A 26,432-nucleotide genomic window follows, 5' to 3' on the forward strand; every position below is an offset into this window, starting at 1 on the left:
TGCTCCCCTTTTATTCAATTTTTAAGCCCTCCTACATTTCTACAGAGGCTGGCAAACTTAACTCTCTAGAGAAGCCACGATTACAATGTCAGTTACGACAATTTCAGCTTCAAATCTACTATTTCATAAGTTTGCTTTGCTACATTTTCGGATGCAAAGTCTATCAATCAATTATACTGTATAAACTATAATGAGTTTTTGTGTTTGAAGTAATTCAATTCAACATTTGTGCTTGACAGTATAATGAATATTAGGAAACTGAAATTGCTATATATAATGTTTTTATGTCAATACTTCCATCAAATATGCCAGAAATGAAATAATTTACACATTATTATGACACTCGTAACCACTCTGTTGTAGTTTACCAGTGCAAGATTTCGATCCTATTTAGAAAGCTCTCTCACATTCACCAATTTAAAAGGGACGTGAAACTCCACAATGAATAGAGTGCCATTGATTGGCAACCCACTGACTCACAGTAGCAACAAAATGGTGCATTTGTCTTCTTTTTCAAACTGAGCTAAGGCTCAGGAAGAAGGGAGTTAGTTTGGCCTCTGGGTATATTTTAGTTGTCAACAGTTTCTAAGAAAACTGGATCTGAGGGGAGAAAAGAATGCATTTCATTGGGAAGAGAACGGAATAGCAAAGCAAAACTGTATGTTTAGTTGGCAGGGGTTTAAAGAACTGGAGTACGCAAGCTGCTGGAGAGCAAAGGAAAAGAGTCTGAGTGCAGACAGGCGAATTCTGATTCATTTTTTGATACATTTTAAACTTTTTGAAAATTGTAAGAGGCAGTTCTAGGCTTTGGCAGCATTAACTCCTTAACTTCATATGTCTCAACATTTCCATTTGCATGAAGGATTTTCAGGCTGTACTGTTGAAACTAAGAGATTTCCTTCTGCCAAACATTAGAAAGTTAATCTAAGCATATGAGTATAATGTCTTTGGAATGCAATTGTGGTGTATGTAACCGTTCCACCTTTAAGAGAACTATTTTAAGAGTTGCACTACTTTATCTTGGCTGCTGTATACTGTAATACCGGTGGTGACCACACCGGTATATAAGTGCTGTGTAATGATTTATTGGGCAGTTCAGCCCGGACCTTCGATTAGTAAAGACCTGTTAACATTTACTCTTGTGGTCTGTGTAGTAATTCTCACTATAACACACAGACTTAACAGTGGCGACGAGTACGATCTTACCCTGCGGCAGAGATACATCCAAGGCAGTTGACGGGCGTTGAGAGGAGGCATCCGCCCTCATCATTCTGCTGAGAAAAGACTCGGGTCTGCAGAGCAAAGGAAGAATTCTGACACGAAGCCTTCCATCAGCAACAGGCAGTGATCATCCCTTCTATCACGGTGGTGGGTAAGCTGATCAGCGACGAGCAGCAAGTCGGCCACGTTGGCTGTGAAGTAGGGGAGGGAAAAACGGAGGATATAAGGGCGGAGAACTCGACCACGGCCGGGGAAAAGAGCCGGACAGAAGTCGGGGCCAGAGGCGCTGAGACTGGGGCAGCGTAAGGCACGGGAGCCGCAGTGAATGCAAATGCAGCCGGTGTAAAAAACCGGGCTGCAAGCGGGCTGGGAGACGCAACAGCGTCGAGAGAGAGCTCGACCGCGACAAACGCAGCCGGTGTAAAAGACCGGGCTGCAAGCGGGCTGGGAGATGCAACAGCGTCGAGAGAGAGCTCGACCGTGACCGGTGAGAAAGGCCGGGCAGCTACCGAGGCCGCGAGGCGCAGCGACCGGGTCAGCGTAAGGCGCGGGAGAAAATTTTAAAAAAAACCGCGGAGAACTCAGCCGCAGCCGGGGGAAAGGACCGGGCTGCAAGAGGGGCTGGGAGGCATGATTTGAAAACCGCTGGGGAGGGCGAACGCAGCAATACGGCAATCGCCATTACAGCCAGCGGGGGAGAAAGACAAATGCGGGAAGCCGCCATTTTCGTAGGCGGGGAAGAAGACAAGCGCGGGAAACCGCCATTTTGAAAAAAAAAGTTAAAGAAAATTTCTTTTGTTTCTCAAGAAGATTGCGAGGATGCCTAAGCGTGGTAACATCAACGATTTCGATCCCGATGTTGACGATTGGGCCACGTATGTAGAACGCATAGAGATATATTGTAAGGCAAATAAAATATCAAATGAAGATAAAGCACTAACCTTACTAAACTCAATGGGTGCGAAGACATACGGGCTATTGAAGCATTTTCTATCACCAGCTAAACCGGCGGATCAGACTTTCGCTAAAATTGTTGCTGTCCTGAAAAATCATTTGAACCCCACACCGCTGATGTTAGCGGAATGATTTAAATTTTATGCGAGAACGCAACTGAAAGAGGAAAGCAACGCGGAGTATTTAATTGAACTGCGTAAGCTAGCGAAATACTGTCAGTTTGGGGAAAGTCTGACAGAGGCACTGAGAGACAAATTTGTGTGTGGATTGTCGAAAGAAGGAACACAAAAGCGGCTGCTTGAAGAGAATGATCTTACACTTGATAAGGCTGTCACTATTGCAGCATCGCACGAAGCCGCAGCGAGAGGCACTGCGGAAATGCAGCTGAAGGCAGCGGTACTCAGCGTAGATCAAATGGCTTTGGGTACAACGAAATGTTATCGTTGTGGAAAGACAACACACGATCAGAACCAATGCTGGTTTAAAAACCAGGGATGTAGAAAATGTGGCAAGCTTGGTCACATAGCTAAAGTATGCCGGTCAGGAAAGAAGACCAGCAACAAAAAGTCACCGCAGGAAAAGTGCAGAAAGGTACATAAGGTGGCTGAGAAGAGTTCGGATGAACAGAATTCGGATTCAGACTCCAACAGCAAGGAACTGGGTAGTCTGAGAATTCACAATGTGAGTAAGGAAGCTGACCGACAAACTATTTGGGTCACACTGCAGATAGCAGGAGTCCAAGTGAAGATGGAATTGGACACCGGATCGGCGTTGACGGTCATGAATAAGCAAGATTACAAAAGGTTATTCACACATATTCCCCTACGGGATACGGAGATAGTATTGCAGACATACACGGGGCAAAGAGTATACCCCATCGGAAAGATAAAAGTCAAGGTGATACACAAGGGCAAAGAACACCAAGGAATGGACTTATATGTACTACCTGAGGGAGGTCCACCACTTCTGGGATGGGAGTGGATCAGGAAAATAAATATGGACTGGCACTCCCTAAAAGCAATGACGGTAGATTCCGGAAAAAAAAATGTCAAACCTGAACAATTGTCCAGAATATTGGATGAGGCTAAAGAGGTGTTCCAACAGGGACTGGGAACACTAAGAGGAATTAAGACAAAAATCAAGATTGCAGAACATGCAAACCCAAAATTTTTCAAAGCCAGACCGGTACCTTATGCGATACGACCTGCTGTGGAAGCTGAGCTGGAAGGGCTAGAACGTTCAGGAGTACTGTCTAAGGTGGACTGGAGTGAGTGGGCCACGCCCATTGTTCCCGTCATGAAGCATTCATCGAGTAACAAGCCAGGGGAACCGGGGAAGGTCCGCATGGTGCAATATCCGCTTCCACGGATTGAGGATATCTTTGCTTCATTGTCTGGCGGGAAACACTTCACCAAGATAGACCTGGCGCAAGCGTACTTACAGATGGAAGTTGAGGAAGAGTCGCACCAGTATCTCACAATCAACACGCACAGAGGCTTGTATCGATATAATAGACTGGTTTTTGGAGTGGCTTCGGCTCCAGCAATTTGGCAGAGGGCCATGGAGCAGGTATTACAGGGAATTCCAAACACTCAATGTTACTTGGATGATATCCTGATTACAGGAGATGACGATGAGGAACACCTTGCAAATTTGAAACTGGTGCTCACCAGATTGAAGGAATATGGACTTCGAGTTAATCGCCAGAAATGTGAGTTCTTTCAGAAACGGATCTCGTATTGTGGTCATGTCATTGACCAGGAGGGGCTGCACAAGTCACCTGACAAGATCGAAGCTGCTGTGAAGGCTCCCGCTCCGGAAAATGTATCCCAGTTGAGGTCGTTCCTAGGGTTGATTAACTATTACCATAAGTTTCTGCCAAATCTATCCACGGTGCTGCACCCGCTGAATGCTCTTTTGCAGAAAGAAGTACCATGGAAGTGGAGCGAGGACTGTAAGAAGGCCTTTCGCAAAAGCAAGGCATTGATCACCTCAGAGGAAGTGTTGGCTCATTTCAACCCAACGCTACCTATTCGTTTAGCTTGTGATGCTTCTCCTTATGGTATTGGAGCAGTACTCTCACACAGGTTGCCAAATGGCTTGGAAAGGCCAGTCGCATTTGCATCCAGATCATTGACCTCCGCTGAGCGCAACTATGCTCAGATAGATAGGGAGGCTCTCAGCCTGGTGTGGGGAGTAAAGAAGTTTAATCATTACCTGCAGGGCCAGAAGTTTACACTGCTGACAGACCACCAGCCGTTGGTATCCATATTCAACCCTAAAAAGGGCGTTTCCATTATGACAGCGCAAAGGCTACAGAGGTGGTCCCTTTTCCTAGGGGCACACCAATATGACATAGAATACAAAGGATCAAAACAGCATGGGAATGCTGACGGTTTATCGCGCCTACCGTTGCCAACGGTAGAAGAGGCGCCTACAGTGGACCCAGTGGAGATGTTCCACTCAACCATAGTGGAGTGTCTACCAGTAACAAATTCTACCATCGAAAAGGAAACGAGAAATGACCCGACTCTCTCACGAGTCTACGATTTAACGGTGAAGGGATGGCCAGCACATGGCGAACCACTGTTGCCAGCATTCTCGCAAAGAAGAGAGCAGCTGTCAGTGTGCCGAGGAACTTTGATGTGTGGATCCAGAGTGGTGATTCCACCCAAACTCCAGCATAAAGTGCTAAAGGAGCTTCACGAAGGGCATCTGGGTGGAGTGAAAATGAAGAACCTAGCCAGAGCGTTTGTGTGGTGGCCAGGTATCGATGGAGACATCGAAGAAATGACCAACAGCTGTCTAGGATGCCAGAAGCTCAAAAACGCCCCACCACAAGCCCCTCTACATCCATGGGCGTGGCCCTCATCTCCATGGCAAAGGGTACATATCGACTTAGCTGGTCCATTTATGGACTCAATGTTCTTAATCGCGGTGGATGCACACTCCAAGTGGCCGGAGGTAATAAAGATGTCCTCCACCACCACGGAAAAAACCATCACAGTATTAAGGACCATATTTGCCAGGAATGGGCTGCCGGAACAGATCTGTTCTGATAATGGACCGCAATTTGTGTCCGAAGAATTCAGGAAGTTCTTAAAAAACAATGGGGTTAAGCACTACACGTCCGCCCCATACCATCCCGCCACCAATGGATTAGCTGAAAGGTTTGTCCAAACCTTCAAGAAGGCCATAAAGGCCATGGGTAATGAAGACATAAATCTACAACATAAGGTAGATAACTTCTTGTTGGCGTACAGGAATGCAACACATGTGGTTACAAACCAAACTCCCGCCATGATGTTTTTCAATAGAAGACTAAGATGCCGGCTGGATTTGATCAAGCCAAACATCAGAAGGGACGTAGAGAACCGGCAATTTCATGGCATGAATGAAAGGCCAACTAGAACCTTCCAGATAGGTCAACAAGTTTTGGCCCGGGACTACCGTACCGAGAAATGGCAGCCTGGAACTATTTGCACACGACTGGGACCGCTGATGTATACCGTGGACATTGGTGAAAGCATAATAAGGCGCCATGTTGACCAGATCATAGAGTCATCCGAAAAGGGACAACCTACTCCACGACTCTATACGCCTAATGATGAAGCAGAGATACCCATAGTATCTACCTCCGATCCGGTGATAGTGGAATCAGAGGAACCCGACACTGGCATTCAAGCCGAATCGACCTTGCCAAAAGAACCTACTACACCACCGAAAACTACTACACCACCGAGGCGTTATCCGGACCGAGTCAGGAAGCCTCCAGAGAGACTGAATCTGTGAACTGTTTTTACATGAAGTTGTGTATATATGTTATTAGGTTATGTTAATGGGGAATATATACTGTTAAGCTAAAAAGGGGGGATTGTGGTGTATGTAACCGTTCCACCTTTAAGAGAACTATTTTAAGAGTTGCACCACTTTATCTTGGCTGCTGTATACTGTAATACCGGTGGTGACCACACCGGTATATAAGTGCTGTGTAATGATTTATTGGGCAGTTCAGCCCGGACCTTCGAGTAGTAAAGACCTGTTAACATTTACTCTTGTGGTCTGTGTAGTAATTCTCACTATAACACACAGACTTAACAGCAATGTCTAATTTTTTAGTAAAATTCTCACCTCCTAATTCAATACCATAAAATTGGAGGGGATTATTTTTTCTTTTATACAACATTGAGCTTGATATCAAAATTTATTGCCATAATGTAGACATTGGTGGTAGCAAGGACACATTGGTGGAACTAATGGAAGGTGCAAAGCTTAGAAATTGCTTTTATTGGGAAATGTTTCTCCTTTTGTTCTTTCCTCCCCTCCCCCTTTCCCTGTCTCTGTACCTGCTTAAAACCTGTTACATCTCCAACATTTTCCAGTTCTGACGAAAGGTCATCGACCTGAAGCGTTAACTCTGTTTCTCTCTCCACGGATGCTGCCTGACCTGCTGAGTATTTCCAGCATTTTCTGTTTTTATTTCAGACTTCCAGCATTCACAGTATTTTGCTTTTGTATTAGAAATCGCCTTGGTGTGCTATTCTGGGAATCCTAATGTTTTGGGGCGTACTCTCACTTGCCTGTCAACTTCCAATCTTTCTGCTTTCAGCTGCATGTGAAAATTGTTTGATATGCAGCCTGCTGGGCCAATGGAACATCAGAACCGATTTGGTAATTGGTGTCAACCCCATGGTTTTATGGGGATCTTATGTCTTGTCCTTCCACTCACTTACTGAAACACAGGCACGCACTTAACCACAAAACCCTTACGGTATATTACATGTGAACATACAAAATGATGGACAGGAAAAGACCAACTGGTCGATCTAGTGTGTCCCATATAGTTGTGATGCCCTATGCCACTCCCTGCCCACCCTGAACTTTTCTGCCTTCACCTACTTCCAGGCTAGCAGAGCACTTAGCTTTTAGTGTCAGCCCAAACATGCGACTGATGTATCGGTCAGCATAGCCAACACTCTCATCTCTTTACCCACTGAACAGGAACAGAATCATAACATGGCTGTCCAATGTCACTGCACTGTTGCATTTCCCAAAGTACAAGAGGTCATTAATGCCAGCTATGCAGGTTCCTGCTCTGACTTGCACCTCCTCACTTGTGCATTGTGAGTCATCCATTGTCACTCCTCAAGCTAATCAACTTCCTCCTCCCGGATATTATGTTATGCACTCAGAACAAGAAAAGGCAGTTCGGCCCAAATACACTTGCTCCACTTTTTTACTTTAGTCATCCTGGGAGAGGCAAAAATACACAGAGACCTGCAACCAATTCAGGAACTGCTGTCAAAAATTCCTCTCCAATCTCAAAGGTGATCTGATAAGCCCAAGGAGGCCACACCCTATTGATTATTACCCTTAATCTTTACTTCCTTCTGCCATAATCTCTACATTGAAGGACAGTTGCCAGACTTTGGCCCAATCTATCCAAATGAAGTAATCTATTACCTTCTTCTAAGGTCTTAACTCTACAGCAAAATTTAGTATCATCTGTGACTTTAATAAATATACTAACTTAGGCCTACTCCAGATTGTTATTAAAGAATTTGCATTTATATAGCGTCTTTCATGACCTTAGGATATCCCAAAGTGCATTGCAGTCAATGGAAGTATTTTTGAATTGTAATCACTGTTATAATGTAGGGGAATGTGGCAGCCCATTTGTGCACAGTAAGGTCACACAAACAGCAATTCTATCCCTATAGAAATAAACCTAGTGCTTGGTTTGTTTTTGTTATGGCCTTATCAACCTGCATCGCAACTTTTAGTGATTTGTGTATTTGTACTCCCAGATCCCTTTGCACCTCTACCCCATTTAGATTTTTACTTTGCAAGTAATATGTGACCTCTTTATTTTTCTTACCAAAATGTAATGCCTCACACTTATCTATTGTGAAATTAATTTGAAATTCACTATAATTCATTTATATAGTGCAGCTCAAAGCCTGAGGACATCCCAAATCAGTTCTAATGTAGCAGGCAATTTCTGCACGGCAAGGTCCCACAGACTGCAATGAGATAGCTGGCCTGATAATCTGTGTTAATGATGTTGATTGAGGGATAAATATTGGCTAGGACATCAAAAGAACTTTCCTTCTCTTCTTGAAATAATGCCATGGGATCTCTTACATCCACCCGAAAGAGCAGACAGGTCCGCAGTTTAACGTCTCATCTGAAAGACAACACCTCCAACAGTGCAGCACTCCCTTAGTACTGCACTGGAGTGTTCGTCTAGATTATGCTCAAGTCTCGGGAGTGGTGATTCTGACTCAGAGGCAAGAGTGCTATCACTGAGCTAAGGTTGATACTTGACTCACTGGTAGCACTCTCACCACTGAACGATGATAAAATAAGGCAAATATACCCACCAAGATCATGGGGGATCATAGCTTTGACATATTGAAGTGGAGGTTCAGATGTTTGCACAGATCATGGCATGGTTTGCTGTACAGGTGTGTTGTGTGTTTGCTGCACAACCTTGCCATTTAGGGAGAGATTACTATGGTCGTCGTCGTACGTGTCTTCATACTGTTCCCTTTGGGGAACTGTATGAAGTGGTGGAAGGATTTCTGACCGCGATTAACGCTCCTTCCATGACCGTAATCATCTTCGTACCAGCCATTAGGGTGGTTAGTCCTATGGCGGGAGGGTTTTACAGGCTCCCACAACCCATACGAGGGGGGGAGGGCCACCCACACCCACGGACGCAAGTATCCCGCTGGATGTCAACCCAGAATTTAGAGCCGGAGCTCCGACTCCACTTGCCGGGACTGTCTGGAGCGGGGTTCGAAACCCTACGCCTTCTGGCCCAGCGGCGGGGATGCTACCGCTACGCCAAAGGCCCACTCCCATTACCATGGTGCAGATGAAAGAGGAAGCCCAGCAGCAACCACTGGCAGGGGAGAGCATTGAGCCTGAAAAAATGCGCGATGAACCTCAGACGCAACCAGAATGAGTCTTATAGCAGGTTCTAATCGCAAGACCTTCAATCAAGTGCCTGATCTGTTCAATGCACAAACAGTCCTGTCCACATGTGAACTAGGCTGTGGCCCAATACATTATTCCCTCTACCTTCCACCCCATCTACCATAGATAGCAGTCCATTCATCCATTGCTCTTCTAATTGCTGCTCCAGTGTGGTGCCTGTCTACTGGGTGCCATAGGACAGAAGATCGGGTGGGCTCCCTTATAGGCATCTTTTCCTCCCCACCCCATTTCCCTTTCTGTGCTTCTGGCCCAGGTGGTCCAATACACTCAAGCACAGGAATGAAGAAATATGACAGACATTTTTACTAAAGCATATCAACATAACATTTTAGTGTATAGATTTATCAGAAGACCAGATGAAACAGTAAAAGCTTAATTATGTTGTTGATCTGGTAAATTTGGAAATCCAGCTATTATTACAACAGTTAAAGAAATACTGGGCCTGAAATCCCTCACATTTTAAGTTGGTGAACAGCTCTCTACCAATACAGCAGAGAGGAATTTCAGATGAACATTTACGTGTGCATACACTGCTGTTGTTGTTGTACATACACTCTTGACACTAGGATTAAATAAACATTAATAATCTAATGGGCATGCTCGCAGTGTATTGTTTAAAAAAAAATTTCCATTTGAATCAGTTGCTAAGTAATCTTACAAAATACTAAACACTAACGCTATCTCTGGGAATCATACCTGCTACAGCCGGGTTATATTGTGTAGCTTCTCTAAGCAACAGGACTGAAAGCAGTGTTTTTCCATCATAGAAACATAGAAACATAGAAGATAGGAGCAGGAGTAGGCCATTCGGCCCCTCGAGCCTGTTCCGCCATTTAATGAGATCATGGCTGATCGTCCAAATTCAGTACCCTGTCCCTGCCTTCTCCCCATATCCCTTGATCCCTTTAGCCTTAAGAAATATATCTAACTCCTTCTTGAATATATTTAATGTATAAAAAATGTTTAAAAAGTCATGGGTTATTACAGTGAGGATACAAGTCCGCATTCAAGGAAAAACTAGGAAATGTTCACTGGGAGTGATGACACTTGGGAGTCAATATAATTATATCCTTGCGTTTAATAAAACCTTAGGTGGTTTGAATGGAATTTATGTCAATCGCACCATTCCTCAGCCGATGACAGACAAGGAATAACAATAATTTATTCTATCGCCATTGTTGGTATTTTCACAGACTTTTGAAGTGATATTTTCACACCAGTTTAAAAAAAAAGCATCGAGAACTCTGGTCCCCTCCTCTATTTGCCAGTATGATCCACTGAATTCTCAATCTCATAAACTAAGATTAAACATTCTATTGTGATACAAAGACTGCAAGTACCACAATGGATTCTTTATCTTCTTTGACAAGTTTGAGAACCCAACTACCTCAAGCAACAGGAGGGCCAGAATGTTCTATGTGTCCATTCTCAAGAACAGAAACTGCTGTTGGGAAATGAGAGGAATTGGCAATCGTTGTTCTTAATCATTTTTATATTTTTAAATGCAACTAGCACTATCGGTGTAATCAGAATTCCACATTCACAGTTTCCATTGCTAACAGAATTCTTTCACCTTAAATAAAGTGACAGCAATTTTAATAAAAACCACATCACATCGCCACATCACAATTAGTTATTGATGTTTAATTCCCGTAGTGCCAAACTGCAGATTGACATTTTCATGTTGTGTAAAACTGCTTGAACCGTATTGAACATTTGGGATCTGTGGCATTATTTACAATAAATTTAATCAGCTGTCAGCTAAATGAAGGTGCGTTTGCATTGCTTTAGTGCTTTGCTATTGATTTCCCTCTTAGGGATTGCATTTCTATTATGAAACCCATTTGAGAACTTGGCAACACGGCCAAATCTGCACCAATTAATTTGGTTACACTTCCTTACTATGTGCACAGCTATAATGGGACAATATTGACCTTTTGATCCAATTTAATATTAAAACATACATGTTTTCATTGATTTGTGCTTTGTAGCAACAACTTAGTACATCATAATCAATATTGAGCTTGTTCTGTATCAGATGGCTCTCTGGGATTTCACATAATGAAGGTTAACTGATTAACTAATGCATCAAACTGGGCTTTTCGCTGATCGTCCAGGTTGCAGTTGCCGATCGGAGGAACCTCTGAGGAAATCCCAGCGAGAGTTTAAAACATATATTGGACTTTTATCTCTACATTTTGGTACCTTCTAAAAGAAAACGCGCACAATTGTTAACAAGTCAATTCTGTTTTGAAGTGCACAGTAGATTCAGTGATGGAAATAGTTAATTGGCAAATTGTCCTGATAACATTAATTGAAGTAAAGCTCATTATTCCATGTCATCTATATAAGCTCTCTTTAAGTGCATCCATTTCCAGTGCTGCCAACGTCTGATCAAACACAAGCCTATGCAATCAAATCATATGAAAAGAAGAATTTGAATAAGAATATTCAAATAGTAAAGGTTGGTTCATTGGACTGTGCACGTGGACTGTGAACAGTATCAAGTCACTGGCGGTGGTTAAATGTTGTGTTGGGACCATTATGAAAGTAATTAGATTCAGATTGCTGGGAGACAGTTGCCATGCTGGGCTGATTAAAAAATATTTTTGGCCCAGTGGTAACCTTAAAATGGTTTCTTCCTACTTGACCTTTGTACTTCTGTATTGCAAACATTTTGCGCATTTGATTGCTTGACACCGATTATTGACGTACGTAAGTTATGAGTGAAATGTTGTGACCTGTGAAACACAAACATCTTGGGTTTTGAAATGCCAGGAAGCCACTTCATCATCAGATCATGGAGTTTTGATCTCAATGTGTAACCTCAGCTGACAGTTATAAAACGTAATATTTGATTTAAAGCTACAATTTGATCAGTACAGATGCAGAGCTATGTAAACATGTGCTTCTTGTGGGTACAGATAATCACAAGCGCCTGCTGGGATTTTAGTTCAACCAGAACTTTTCCAGGATGCACTTGAGCAACAAAGAACTTTTATTTCCATTGTGAAGAATGGATTCGCTGTTTCATGGATGTGACATCTTGGTAATTATTCATGAAACGAGCATAAAACAGCAATCAGCATGTGTTTAATCAATCCCTGGACTAATCTGAATAACTTTGTGAACAGATAGTGGCCTAGAAATTGAGTTGCCTTAGCGCCGCTTTTGCGGCGCTAGAGGGCCTAGCGCTGCAATTGGCGCCGGCGCCGAAATTGCCTGGGGCCCTTCCGCCGCGCTAGACCGGTAGCGCTGCGCCGGCACCGATGACGTCATCGGTGTGCGCAGCGTCCCGGTTGCCATGGCGACGGGCCCCAGCGCCGAAATTCAGTTGCGGCCGCCTCGCCCGTGGCAGCCGCAACTAAGACTCTGGCAACAGAGTCTTACCTGACTTTGCGCCGGCGCATTAAAGGCCCCGCGGCGGCCGGCCGCAGCTCCCTCCCCGGACTTCCCCCCCCACCCCCCCCGGAACAGAAGCAAGCCCGGCACTTGTCCGAGGTGCCGGGCTCATTTTTAGAACGATTTTCGCGGGCCGCGGCCGGGTGCAGGCAGCTCCTCCTTAAGGGAAGGAGGAGGCCTGCACTTCCCGAACCTGCCGCACCGCAGCGGGCGCCGCAGCGCCGGAATAGCGCCGATATTCAGCACGTAGCGCCAGTTTTCAGGCGCAAACACCTCTCAGCAGCGCCGGCAGCCGTTTGGGCGCAGAACTATTGAATTTTGGGCCCGACCAGCGCGACTTAGCTCCGGCACTAACTTCCGGCGCTAAAGCCCTGGCTGCGCCAAAACTCAATTTCTAGGCCAGTGGCCTAGAAATTGAGTTGCCTTAGCGCCGCTTTTGCGGCGCTAGAGGGCCTAGCGCTGCAATTGGCGCCGGCGCCGAAATTGCCTGGGGCCCTTCCGCCGCGCTAGACCGGTAGCGCTGCGCCGGCACCGATGACGTCATCGGTGTGCGCAGCGTCCCGGTTGCCATGGCGACGGGCCCCAGCGCCGAAATTCAGTTGCGGCCGCCTCGCCCGTGGCAGCCGCAACTAAGACTCTGGCAACAGAGTCTTACCTGACTTTGCGCCGGCGCATTAAAGGCCCCGCGGCGGCCGGCCGCAGCTCCCTCCCCGGACTTCCCCCCCCACCCCCCCCGGAACAGAAGCAAGCCCGGCACTTGTCCGAGGTGCTGGGCTCATTTTTAGAACGATTTTCGCGGGCCGCGGCCGGGTGCAGGCAGCTCCCCCTTAAGGGAAGGAGGAGGCCTGCACTTCCCGAACCTGCCGCACCGCAGCGGGCGCCGCAGCGCCGGAATAGCGCCGATATTCAGCACGTAGCGCCAGTTTTCAGGCGCAAACACCTCTCAGCAGCGCCAGCAGCCGTTTGGGCGCAGAACTATTGAATTTTGGGCCCGACCAGCGCGACTTAGCTCCGGCACTAACTTCCGGCGCTAAAGCCCTGGCTGCGCCAAAACTCAATTTCTAGGCCAGTGTCTTCTTTTCTTCTTAGGCAGTCCCTCGGAACCGAGGATGACTTGCTTCCACATTAAACATGAGTTCTCAGGTGACTGATAAGTCCAATGCGGGGCCTACAGTCTCTGTCACAGGTGGGGCAGACGGTGGTTGAAGGGGCGGGTGGGTGGGGTGCTTGGGTTGACGTGCGCTCCTTGCACTGCCTGCGCTTGGCTTCCACTTGCTCCCGGCGAAGAGACCCGAGGTGTTCGGCACATTCCCGGATGCTTCTCCTCCACTTTGTGTGGTCTTGGGCCAGCGATTCCCAGGTGTCGGTGGGGACGTTACACTTTTTCAAGGAGGCTTTGAGGGTGTCCTTGAAGCGTTTCCTCTGCCCACCTGGGGCTCTCTTGCCGTGCCGGAGCTCCGAGTAGAGCGCTTGTTTTGGGAGTCTCGTATCGGGCATGCGGACAATGTGACCCGTCCATCGGAGCTGATCGAGCGTGGTCAAAGCTTCGATGCTGGGGATTATTCATGAAACGAGCATAAAACAGCAATCAGCATGTGTTCAATCAATCCCTGGACTAATCTGAATAACTTTGTGAACAGATAGTGTAGAGTGCTAACCGATGTCCCCTTTAAGCTGCACAGCCGGTGAGCCTGCTTTTAAATTGAAAAAACCGCGCATGTGCAGACTTTTGAATGGGTCATGCAGCCCGTTAAAGGGGCCCACCCCCCAAAAAAAAATGACGTGGAACATTGGTGCTAACCTATATTTAATTTCTATTAAGAGAAGTGGGATCATTAATATGGATAACTTTATCACGGGTTTCACCTGAAATTTCAATGTTCTACTTTAGCCAGTGTGCATTAATGTGTAGTTGGTCAAAATCATATCTTTCGAAAATGAATTTTGAAGCAAAAGTGAATAATCAAATTTTAAATGAATAAGTGGTGTAGTAGTGAAAATTCCATTGGATGTAGTAGCAAAGTAGTACAGCAATGTAACCGCTACCTAATTTAATTTATTTCCTTCTGCCTTCATTCTTTATTTATTTATTATTTACATTTCCTGATTTTTTACTTAATGTATGTAGACAAGATTTAATATAACAATCATCAGGTTTTCCTGTTATTTATTGGTCAAAAGGGCAGCAAATAGCGTTGAATGATGCACTGGGGAACAGCAGTTCATTTTACATTTAATTCATGTAATAATCTATTTAAAGAATAGTAACACAGCCCAGGTTTGAGCTTTTTTAAAAAGAGCTCTATTTTGCACATGAAAAGTACAGGATATAATTTGTGAATTAAGTTGGACACCAGGGGGTTGGCACTCCTGTCCAAGCTTTGTTAAGGTCATTAATGAAGAACTGCAGAATTCCACAGCTCCATAGTCAAAACTGAAGACTATTTTATTTCAGCTAGGAGCTGACATCACTGAGTTCAACAAAGGGGCGATTTGGAAGTAGCACCACAGTGCTTATTGGCAGGTATGGTGCAGCAAAATAGATCGACGAGGAAAACAGCCCAGCTCAATAGTGCAACCACCATAAAAAATCACCGCAACTACCACAATCGAGACAGATACCGGAGCAGAGTGAAGGAGCGATAGGTGAGAGGTTTAAGGCTTACTAGGGTGGTCGTACCTGGGGCGTGCTGCCTGGAAGGTGCAGTCTTGCAGGTTTGTTGTAGTGGTACTGAGGAATGAGGTGAGATCATGGCCTGGAGTTTCCGTTTGGCTGCGCTTGTTTTTTGGCGCGATTCGCCTGAGATCGGCGAATAAAGTGCAAAAGTTTGCGGAATTTTCAGCGTCAATTACGCTCAGTGCGAAACGAGATTCCGCGATCTTGTGCGCGAGTTTAAAAAACATCGCGCTAGAATCCGACCCCGCCCACAAAACTGGCCACGCCCCCCCCGAGATTGAATTGATCACCATGGCGAGTTTCCGCTAATTGTGCTCGTTTGTAGACCTTGGAGGAGGCTCTAAAAATTAAGCCTTTTTTTTTAGGTGCAAGGCCTCTAATAGGCACCTTTTAAAAGCTTTGAATATAATGTTTTTTACTTTACTAAGAAACTGATTACCGTACACGAATATAACTAAAAAATGGTCCTGTAAAGTTTTTAAAGCCATTATCAGTTATTTAAAATTGGGTTACTCACAGGTGGTGGACGAGACACTCTAATTAAAAATGCTTATTTTTTGTGATAAACCCATTTTCAGCTGCATGAATCAAACTGCACCAAGTCACCACTCTTAAATATATCAAGGAATGTTTCTTAAAGCAAAACGATGGCGCTGGTTCATTGCAGATTTTACGTTTGCCGCTATATTTGAGCGAAAACTCGAGAAAAAACATTGTGAAAACTAGCGCAATTGTGAGCGCAATTTGCACCCGGATCGCCGATTGCGGCCAAAGCAGAAACTCTACCCTCCATGGGTTTAGCAGCATTTAGCAGGTGGTCCTGTGATTTGGCATAAATAGGATGGAGGGTTCTCTAATTTTGCAGTATAAGGGAGTGTCGTATGGTTTTGGCAGCAGTGGGTGGGGGTGTCCTGGGTTTAGTAACACTGAAGGGAGTGGTCCTACTGGGCGGTCTTGGGGTTTAGCAGCAAGAGACTAGGGGGTCCTGGGAATTTTAATACTGGGGAGAGAGAACCTACGTTTAGCAGCTTTGAAAGAGTGGTCCTGGTGTTTTGCAGCACTGGTGTGGATTATTAGGGTTTGGCAGTATTGGAGAGGGGAGACCTAAGTTTGTCAGTGATGGGGAGGTGTAGAATGTGGAGTTTGGCTCACTGGGTGGGTATCTGATTTTGAGCTGCATTGAGGAGGAGGGGTTCCTGGGGCATGGCAGCACTGTAGAGTGGGGCCTTGGGGATTGAGAAAGTAGAACCCTGCCAGTGTCAGTTGTGGCTCAGTGGGTAGCAGTCTTGCCTCTGAGTCAGAAGGTTGTGGGCTCAAGTCCCACTCCAGAGACTTGAGCTGACAGTGCAGTACTGAGGGAGTGCTGCACTGTCGGAGGTGCCGTCTTACGGATGAGACGTTAAACCTGCTCACTCAGGTGTATGGAAAAGGTCCCATGGCACTATTTTGAAGAAGAGCAGGGGAGTTATCCAATAATTATCCCTCAATCAGCATAACAAAAACAGAGTATCTGGTCATTATCATATTGCTGTTTGTGGGAGCTTGCTGTGCGCAATTGGCTGCCATGTTTCCCACATTACAACAGTGACTACACTTCAAAAAGTACTTCATTGGCTGTAAAACGCTTTGGGACATCCAGTGGTCGTGAAAGGCGCTATATAAATGCAAGTCTTTCTTTCTTTTAATAATTTCTCATTCTTTTGTAGCACTCTGCAACCTCCTGTGATGCATACAGGGCCTGTTCCAACTCAACTACCTATATGTTGGTTCCGGAATATTAGTCTGAAGATGGGTTGTAACTGATTTGTGACAAGCAAGTGGCCTTATCAATCACTACTGTATCTTAATGATGAATAGCTGTAGGTTTGAAATGTGATTCTTGGTTGCCTTGTCTTTATGGAAATCAACTTTATTCTCAATAGCTTCCCCCCCCCCACCCCACCCGACAATCTTCTCCACAAAGTTTAAAATGCTAATGAGCAGCATCTTGCTAGGCTGGCTGATGAAACTGATTGTAATGACTTCTGCACAATCAGTCAGATCTCCTTTTTTGGAATGGCAATTCTGTCTGGACCCCAGGTACTTGGCCAGATGATTAGATCAAATCACAGTAGATGGAAAGCTTTACTATAGGTACTGTATTTTGAATGAGCAGTGCTGTAGCAATTCCATCAATTTTCAGACAAAGCCAGACAATAGGAGCTGAATGTAGACATATGTTTGAGCATTTCCTATTCATAGAAAGAACTTTGTATTTAAGCCGAGAGAATATTCTCGTAAATCCTACTTTTGATCATTATGAGTATTTTAATCTACATTTTCAATGTAACTCCCGACCATATTTAATGTGTCTTATATTTTCTACTAACTGCTCACATCCACCGCCATCGTCTCCCAGAAGTACCTCTGTTCAGCCAGTAATAACAACATAAGCCTGTAAATAACTGTCTGCAGTGTTATTTATTGTACAAATGCTTAACACACTCATATCAAATTTCTCTACCTTCTATTGTAAAGGAAGAGGAATTTACCTGTTCATTTTAAATAGCCTGACACTTCTGTTAAAATGGCAGAGAAATTTGAAATGAATGTGTTCGTTTTTGCATAACATTCCCAATAGGAATTTCTACCTATTAGAGGATAAAAGACTGATGGAAGTGCGATAAATGACAAACACAGTTTAGGGGTTCTGATGATACTGTTAGCAACAAGAATAAAGCTAAGCCAATTTATACAGTCAGCAGAGCCCATGAGGTGTCGTACCGTCTTTTACTATTTTATAACATGTGCAGCCTTTAATTATTTTCTTCGATGGTGACTGTTGTGTATGTACCTTTAAGAGAATAACTGGTCTCAGACTGCAGTACCGGCAGTGACCACCCCTGTATAAAAGGCGCTAGAGAGCCTCTGTTTGTTAGTTTCGCTATTGACTTCCACCAGTAAAGACTTGTTTGTTTTCACTCCTGCTGGTCCGTGTCTCAATCATTCACGGACTTAACACTGGCGACGAATAAGAAACAAACTTACCTGCAACTCGGTAGCACCTCAGACGACGTTGTTGAAGGTCGGAGCCAGAAGAAAGAAAAAAAAAATAGAGTCCAAAGAAACTCGGGAAACGGGCGTCGACCGTCAATCATCGGTTTGAAAACTTGCAGGAGAGACTGTCCAGAGCCAGGCTGGGTTCCTCGGTCTGTGGTTTCCCAGCTAATCGGGCTGGTGGCAGGTAGTGCTCTGATCCTTCCTGGGCTGCGGCGGGCTGAAGCTCGATCGGGTGGCTTTTCAACGGGGCCAGGCAGCAAGTCGGGAAGCAAAGAGAGAGAGAGAGGGTGGAGCACACAGGGCGCGGCCGGTGCTTCGAAGCCGGGCAGCGTTCGGACCTAAGAAGAGGGAGGGAAGTGTCCCAGAGGGTCCGCTCCACGACGGGAAAATATTAAAAGAAAAAGAATCAATATTTAACGCGCAAGAAACCGTGGAAAGCAGCGCTAACAACAGCGGGGAAGAAGGCAAAGCGCGGGAGGTGCCATTTTGTTAAATCGGGGAAGAAGGCAAAGCGCGGGAAGCGCCATTTTAGATTTGCAAGATGCCGAAGACTGGCTGTATCACTGCTTTTGATAATACATTAGAGGGCTGGACGACGTATGTGGAAAGAGTCGAGGTATATTTCGAGGCAAACGAAATAGTGGAGGGGAAAAAGGCATCGATATTGCTAAACTTAATGGGCGCTAGAACGTACGGCCTATTGCGGGACCTGATTACTCCAGCCAAACCAAAGGCGAAGAGTTTTAACGAAATTGTTGCTGTTCTACAGGAACACTTAAACCCTGCACCGCTGTTGATAGCAGAAAGATTTAAATTCCACAGGAGAACTCAGCACAAAGATGAGAGCAATGCTGAGTATCTTACGGAACTACGCAAGCTATCAAAGCACTGCCAGTTCAGAGCAGGACTGGCAGATACCCTACGGGACAAATTTGTCTGTGGACTCCTGAGTGAGGGAACACAGAAGAAGTTACTCTCAGAAAAAGAGCTGACGCTAGATAAGGCTTTCAGCGTGGCAGTATCGTATGAAGCAGCAGCCAGGGGAGCTGCAGAAATTCAACAAAAACCACAGGAATACGGCACCCACGAAATGACACGGGGATTTGCAAAATGTTATCGCTGCGGCAGAACTAACCATGACCAGAAGGACTGCTGGTCCAAAGACAAAATATGCAGACAATGCGGGAAGATTGGACACATTGCACGAGTTTGCAGGTCTGGGAAGAAGACCAGCAACAACAAAAAGGCTACTAAGGAACCGTACAAGAAAGTACAAAAGATGACGGACAGTAGTTCCGAAGATCAGATGAGCGATAGTGAATCCGGAAACAGGAGACTAAGCTGTCTCAAACTTCACAATGTAATCGCAAAAGAGGATCACCGAACCATTTGGGTCACCCTCATGATAGCAGGGTCCCAAGTTAAAATGGAATTGGATACAGGATCAGCGCTAACCGTCATGAATCGACGAGACTACGAGCGGCTATTTTCACACATACCCTTGAGAGAGACATCCATTGTCTTGACGACGTATACGGGGCAAAAAGTATACCCCAGAGGAAAAATAAGGGTGCCTGTCGAATACAATGGCAAGAAAATTCAGAAATTGTATCTCTACATACTGCCAAATGGTGGACAACCGTTATTGGGACGGGAATGGATCAGGAAGATAAACTTAGATTGGCATTCCATTCATGCAATGACGGTGGACGGTAAAAAAGATGAAGATGTCACTCCTGGACGATTGTCAACAATCTTAGCTAACGCCAAAGAGGTATTTCAACAAGAACTGGGCACGCTTAAAGGCGTAACCGCCTCGATAAAAATAGAAGAGAATGCAGTTCCCAAGTTTTTCAAAGCAAGACCGGTACCGTATGCAATTCGCCCAGCCGTCGAGGCAGAGCTGGAGAATCTGGAGAAGGCGGGCGTGTTGTCTAAGGTCGACTGGAGCGAGTGGGCGACACCCATCATTCCTGTCATGAAGAAAACGTTAAGCAATAAGCCGGGAGAGCCAAGGAAGATTCGCATCTGTGGGGATTTCAAGGTGACGGTGAACCCTGTCCTTCACACAGTACAATATCCTCTTCCAAGGATAGAAGACATCTTCGCCTCACTGTCTGGAGGGAAGCGTTTTACAAAAATTGACCTAGCACAAGCATATTTGCAGATGGAGGTTGAAGAGTCCTCTAGGAAGTATCTCACGATAAACACTCACAAAGGTCTTTACCAGTATCATCGATTGGTATTCGGAGTAGCATCGGCTCCGGCGATATGGCAAAGAGCGATGGAACAAGTCCTGCAAGGGATTCCAGGGACTCAGTGTTACTTGGACAACATCCTTGTAACAGGTGAAGATGACAGTGAACACCTTAACAACCTAGAACAGGTGCTCACTAGACTACGGGAACATGGGCTGCGAGCCAACCGCCCCAAGTGCGAATTTTTTAAGAAACAGATATCGTATTGTGGCCACGTGATTGATGAAAAGGGGTTACATAAGTCCCCTGACAAAATTGAAGCGGTTGTTAAGACCCCAGCGCCTGAAAATGTGTCGCAACTGAGGTCATTCCTCGGGTTGGTGAATTACTATCATAAGTTTTTGCCGAATTTGTCAACAATTTTGCACCCACTGAACGCCCTGCTACGAACGGGGGTAGCATGGAAATGGAGCGATGATTGTAAGCGTGCTTTTCAGAAGAGTAAGGACTTAATCACTTCAAGGGAAGTATTGGCTCACTACAACCCAGCACTGTCAATCAGGCTGGCGTGTGATGCGTCTCCCTACGGCATTGGGGCGGTACTGTCACATAAATTCCTTGATGGTTTAGAGAGGCCGATAGCTTTTGCGTCACGCTCGTTAACTTCTGCCGAGCGTAACTACGCCCAGATTGACAGAGGCCCTCAGCCTAGTGTGGGGGGTGAAGAAGTTCAATCGCTATCTGCACGGTCAAAAATTTACTCTACTAACCGATCATCAACCTCTTGTCTCCATTTTCAACCCTCAGAAGGGCGTACCGATAATGACGGCACAACGGCTGCAGAGATGGTCCCTTTTCCTAGGGGCACACCAATATGACATCGAGTACAAAGGAACTAAACAGCATGGAAATGCTGATGGATTGTCACGCCTACCGTTGCCGACGGTGGAAGAAGAAGACCTTGCAGTGGATCCAATGGGGTTATTCCACTCGACCATAGTCGAATGTCTCCCTGTGACGAATGCAAACATAGAAAAGGAAACACGGAATGACCCGACACTATCACGGGTCTATGATTTAACGGTGAAGGGATGGCCAGCACATGGCGAACCACTGCTGCCAGCATTCTCGCCGAGAAGAGAACAGCTGTCAGTGTGCAGAGGAACCTTGATGTGTGGATCCAGAGTAGTAATTCCACCTAAGTTGACGGATAGAGTGCTCAATGAGCTTCATGAGGGTCATCTGGGTGGGGTAAAAATGAAGAACTTAGCCAGAGCGTTTGTGTGGTGGCCGGGAATCGATAGAGAAATCGAAGAGATGACCAAGAGCTGTGCAGGATGCCAGAAGGTCCAAAACGCCCCACCACAAGCTCCTCTGCATCTATGGGAGTGGCCCTCATCTCCATGGCAAAGGGTGCACATTGATTTTGCTGGTCCCTTCATGGACTCGATGTTTTTAATTGCAGTGGATGCACATTCAAAGTGGCCAGAGGTAATAAAAATGTCCTCAACCACCACGGAAAAAACTATCACAGTTTTGCGAACCATATTCGCCAGGAATGGACTGCCTGAACAGATTTGCTCTGCCAATGGACCACAGTTTGTGTCTGAAGAGTTCCGGAGGTTCTGAAAGAACAATGGCGTTAAGCATTACACATCTGCCCCATATCATCCAGCCACTAATGGATTGGCCGAGAGGTTTGTCCAAACATTCAAGAAGGCTATCAAGGCAATGTGTAATGAAGATATACCCCTACAACACAAGGTGGACAACTTCTTGTTTGCCTACCGGAATGCGACACATGCGGTTACCAACCAAACCCCAGCCATGATGTTCTTCAATCGAAGACTACGATGCCGCTTGGATTTGGTTAAGCCAAACGTCCGAAGAGATGTGGAGAACAGGCAGTTTCAGAATATGAATGAAAGGCCGACCAGGAGTTTTAAGATAGGTCAACCAGTTTTGGCCCTGGACTACCGCACTGAGAAATGGCAGCCAGGAACGATTTGTACACGGCAAGGACCTCTCATGTATACCGTGGACGTTGGAGAGAGCATTGTAAGACGCCATGCTGACCAGATTCTAGTGCCACTGGAAAACGTCAACTCCACACCACGATCTGACGCACCTGGCAATGAAATCGACGTACCAATTGCAGCTACCGCAGAATCGGTGATATTGGAAGCAGATGAACCAAACAACGACATTGATCTCGACTCAACATTGCCAGAAGAACCTGATACCCCAAAGAGGCGTTATCCAGACAGAATGAGGAAGCCTCCTCAATGACTGAACTTATAATTGCTTAAACTTAACCAATGTATCTAGCAACCGTAATTGTGATTGTAATTAGTTATAATTTAGTTGTTCAATGAATGTTATGTACTGTTTATCTAAAAGGGGAGGAATTGTTGTGTATGTACCTTTAAGAGAATAACTGGTCTCAGACTGCAGTACTGGCAGTGACCACCCCTGTATAAAAGGCGCTAGAGAGCCTCTGTTCGTTAGTTTCGCTATTGACTTCCACCAGTAAAGACTTGTTTGTTTTCACTCCTGCTGGTCCGTGTCTCAATCATTCACGGACTTAACAGTGACGTTTCTCTTTCAAGATTTACCATTGGAGTTTGAAACATAAGTTACAGCAGAAAATTTCCCATTGTCACCTCAAACTGCCTAGTCTTTTGGTTTTGTGTGACGGGATCTAAAAAGGGGTTTGACTGGCAAAGCAGAATGTGTGATCTTCTCACATGACAGGTTCTGATGCTTTTATGAAGGTATTTACTATTTTATATGTATATAACTTTATAGAAATGATAGAGGACAATGTCAGAGGTTGCTTTGGCGTGGTTTACTAAAAGCCATAAACAACTTTACAAAGTGTATCTCTCTAAAACTGTTACGACTACATTAATAGCCGCACTTCTAGACCTGCTTGACTATGAAACTGTGAGTAGCAAATAGAATCATAGAATGGTTACAGCACAGAAGGAGGCCATTCAGCCCGTCGAGCCCGTGCCAGCTCTCTGCAAGAGCACTTCAGCTAGTCCCACTCCCCCGCTCTTTCTCCATAGCCCTACAAATTTTCTTCCTTTAGGTACTCATCCAATTCCCTTTTGAAAGCCACGATTGAATCTGCCTCCACCACCCTTTCAGGCAGTGCATTCCAGATCCTAACCACTCGCTGCGTAAAAAAGTTTTTCCTCATGTCACCTTTGGTCTTCTGCCAATCACCTTAAATCTGTGTCCTCTGGTTCTCGACCCTTTCGCCAGTGGGAACAGTTTCTCTCTATCTACTCTGTCTAGACCCCTCATGATTTTGAACACCTCCATCAAATCTCCTCTCAACCTTCTCTGCACTAAGGAGAAGAACCCCAGCTTCTCCAGTCTAGCCATGTAACTGAAGTCCCTGATCCCTGGAATCATTCTCATAAATCTTTTCTGCACCCTCTCTGAGGCCTTCACATCCTTCCTAAAGTGCGGTGCCCAGAATTGGACACACTACTCCAGTTGTGGCCGAACCAGTGTTTTATAAAGGTTCATCATAACATCCTAGCTTTTGTACTCTATGCCTCTATTTATGAAGCCCAGGATCCCGTATGCTTTTTTAACCGCTTTCTCAACCTGCCCTGCCACCTTCAATGATTTGTGCACATATACCCCCAGGTCTCTCTGTTCATGCTCCCCCCCTTTAGAATTGTACCCTTTAGTTTATATTGCCTCTCCTTGTACTTCCTACCAAAATGTATCACTTTGCAGTTTTCTGCGTTAAATTTCATCTGCCACGTGTCCGCCCATTCCATCACCTATCTATGTCCTCTTGAAGTCTATCACTATCCTCCTCACTGTTCACTATTTTGTGTCATTTGCAAATTTTGAAATTGTGCCCTGTACACCCAAGTCCAAGTCATTAATATATAACAAGAAAAACAGTGGTCCTCGTACCGACCCCTGGGGAACACCACTGTATACCTTCCTCCAGTACGCTAAACAACTGTTCACCACTACTCTCTGTTTCCTGTCACTTAGCCAGCACGACTAAGGAAAATACTTCCCCAGAAACGACATCCTACCAGGAACTTCGGCAGAAATCTAAAGAGAAACACAGCGATGTTCAAAATACTAAGAGAAAACGTTGCGTCTGTTCTAAACCTTAAAATCGTTTAGGTAAAATAAAAGCAGAATGAAGAAAAATGTCAACACAAGCTATTGGTATTGTAAAAATAATAAACCATTTATTTCACTAAATGACCATATTAAAGAGTATACAAAGGCGAATCTAGCAGTTCATTTCACACCCAAATTACTTTTCAACAGAGCTCAAGGTGAACCATTACTGCTGAATCCTCTGGGGAAGACGAATGAACTGAGTCTTTTGGAGGACCGCTGTCTGCAATGGAAATCAATAAGAGACATGTTTCTGTTGCCAGTCCATTACTGCTCTGTGGGCATTTAATGACATAGTGCATCATGGAGCGCATGCTTTCCCTGATGTTTTCCCCTGAAGTGAGTTCTCAGTGTCAGTTGATCCATCAGTGGGAAGTGTGGGGTAGATGTAAGTTGCTTCCAAAGGTGGAGTGAGACAAAATCAGATTGAGAGCCAGTTCAACGTGCACTGGTAAACATGCTGGTTCTAGAGCACCATAGAGATTTGGGAACCAACTGCCAACCACCCTCCGCCCCCACCCACCCCACCACCACCCCAAAATATTCAATGTGAAGTATCTTAGTTAAGGGATGTGCAAGGCAATGGACAACTTAAAACAGTAGAAGAAAAAAGTGACATCAGCACACAGTGCCAAATATTACAAGGTCAAGATACTAGCCTAGAAATGACTGTTGCCAATATTAGCATGCAAGTAATTAACATGTTTATTTTAAATTGATTCATATGTTCTCTGAAATAATGGATAGAAGAATGTCATATAAGTATGTTAAGTGTTGGCATCCTTACCGACAATAGTAATATTTTAGGCTACTGAGTTTTATTTTATTCGTTTATGGGATGTGGGCCTCGCTGGCAAGGCCAGCATTTATTGCCCATCCCTAATTGCCCTTGAGGAGGTGGTGGTGAGCCGCCTTCTTGAACCGCTGCAGTCTGTGTGGTGAAGGTGCTCCCACAGTGCTGTTAGGGAGGGAGTTCCATGATTTTGACCCAGCGACGATGAAGGATCAGCGATATACTTCTAAGTCAGGATGGTGTGTGACTTGGAGGGGAACTTGCAGGTGGTGGTGTTCCCATGCGCCTGCTGCCCTTGTCCTTCTAGGTGGAAGAGGTCGCGGGTTTGGGAGGTGCTGCCGAAGAAGCCTTGGCGAGTTGCTGCAGTGCATCTTGTAGATGGTACACACCGCAGCCACGGTGCGCCGGTGGTGGAGGGAGTGAATGTTTAAGGTGGTGGATGGGGTGCCGATCAAGTGGGCTGCTTTGTCCTGGATGGTGTCGAGCTTCTTGAATGTTGTTGGAGCTGCACTCATCCAGGCAAGTGGAGAGTATTCCATCACACTCCTGACTTGTGCCTTGTAGATGGTGGAAAGGCTTTGGGGAGTCAGGAGGTGAGACACTCGCTGCAGAATACCCAGCCTCTGACCTGCTCATGTTGCCGTAGTAGATATGTGGCTGATCCAGTTAAGTTTCTGGTCACTGGTGACCCCCAGGATGTTGCTGGTGGGGATTCGGTGATGGTAATGTCATGGGGAGGTGGTTAGGCTCTCGCTTGTCGGAGATTGCCTGGCACTTCTGTGGCGCGAATGTTACCTGTCACTGATCTGCCCTGAGTTCAAATGTATGTAAAATTCTCTGTACTCCACTCTCCAAATTTGCTATTCTCTCAGGTGTCAGCACAGTTTAGTCCTGAGTACCAGTATGTTTTAACTTTATTAATTCATTTTATATAGTTTGTACTGTTCATTGTGGTACAGCGATTCATCGGGTTTTAAAGTAG

The sequence above is a fragment of the Somniosus microcephalus genome, chromosome 22 (genome assembly GCF_052327205.1).
Source record: "Somniosus microcephalus isolate GS21.2 chromosome 22, FLI_Smic_1.0, whole genome shotgun sequence".
In the NCBI taxonomy this organism is placed as follows: domain Eukaryota; kingdom Metazoa; phylum Chordata; class Chondrichthyes; order Squaliformes; family Somniosidae; genus Somniosus; species Somniosus microcephalus.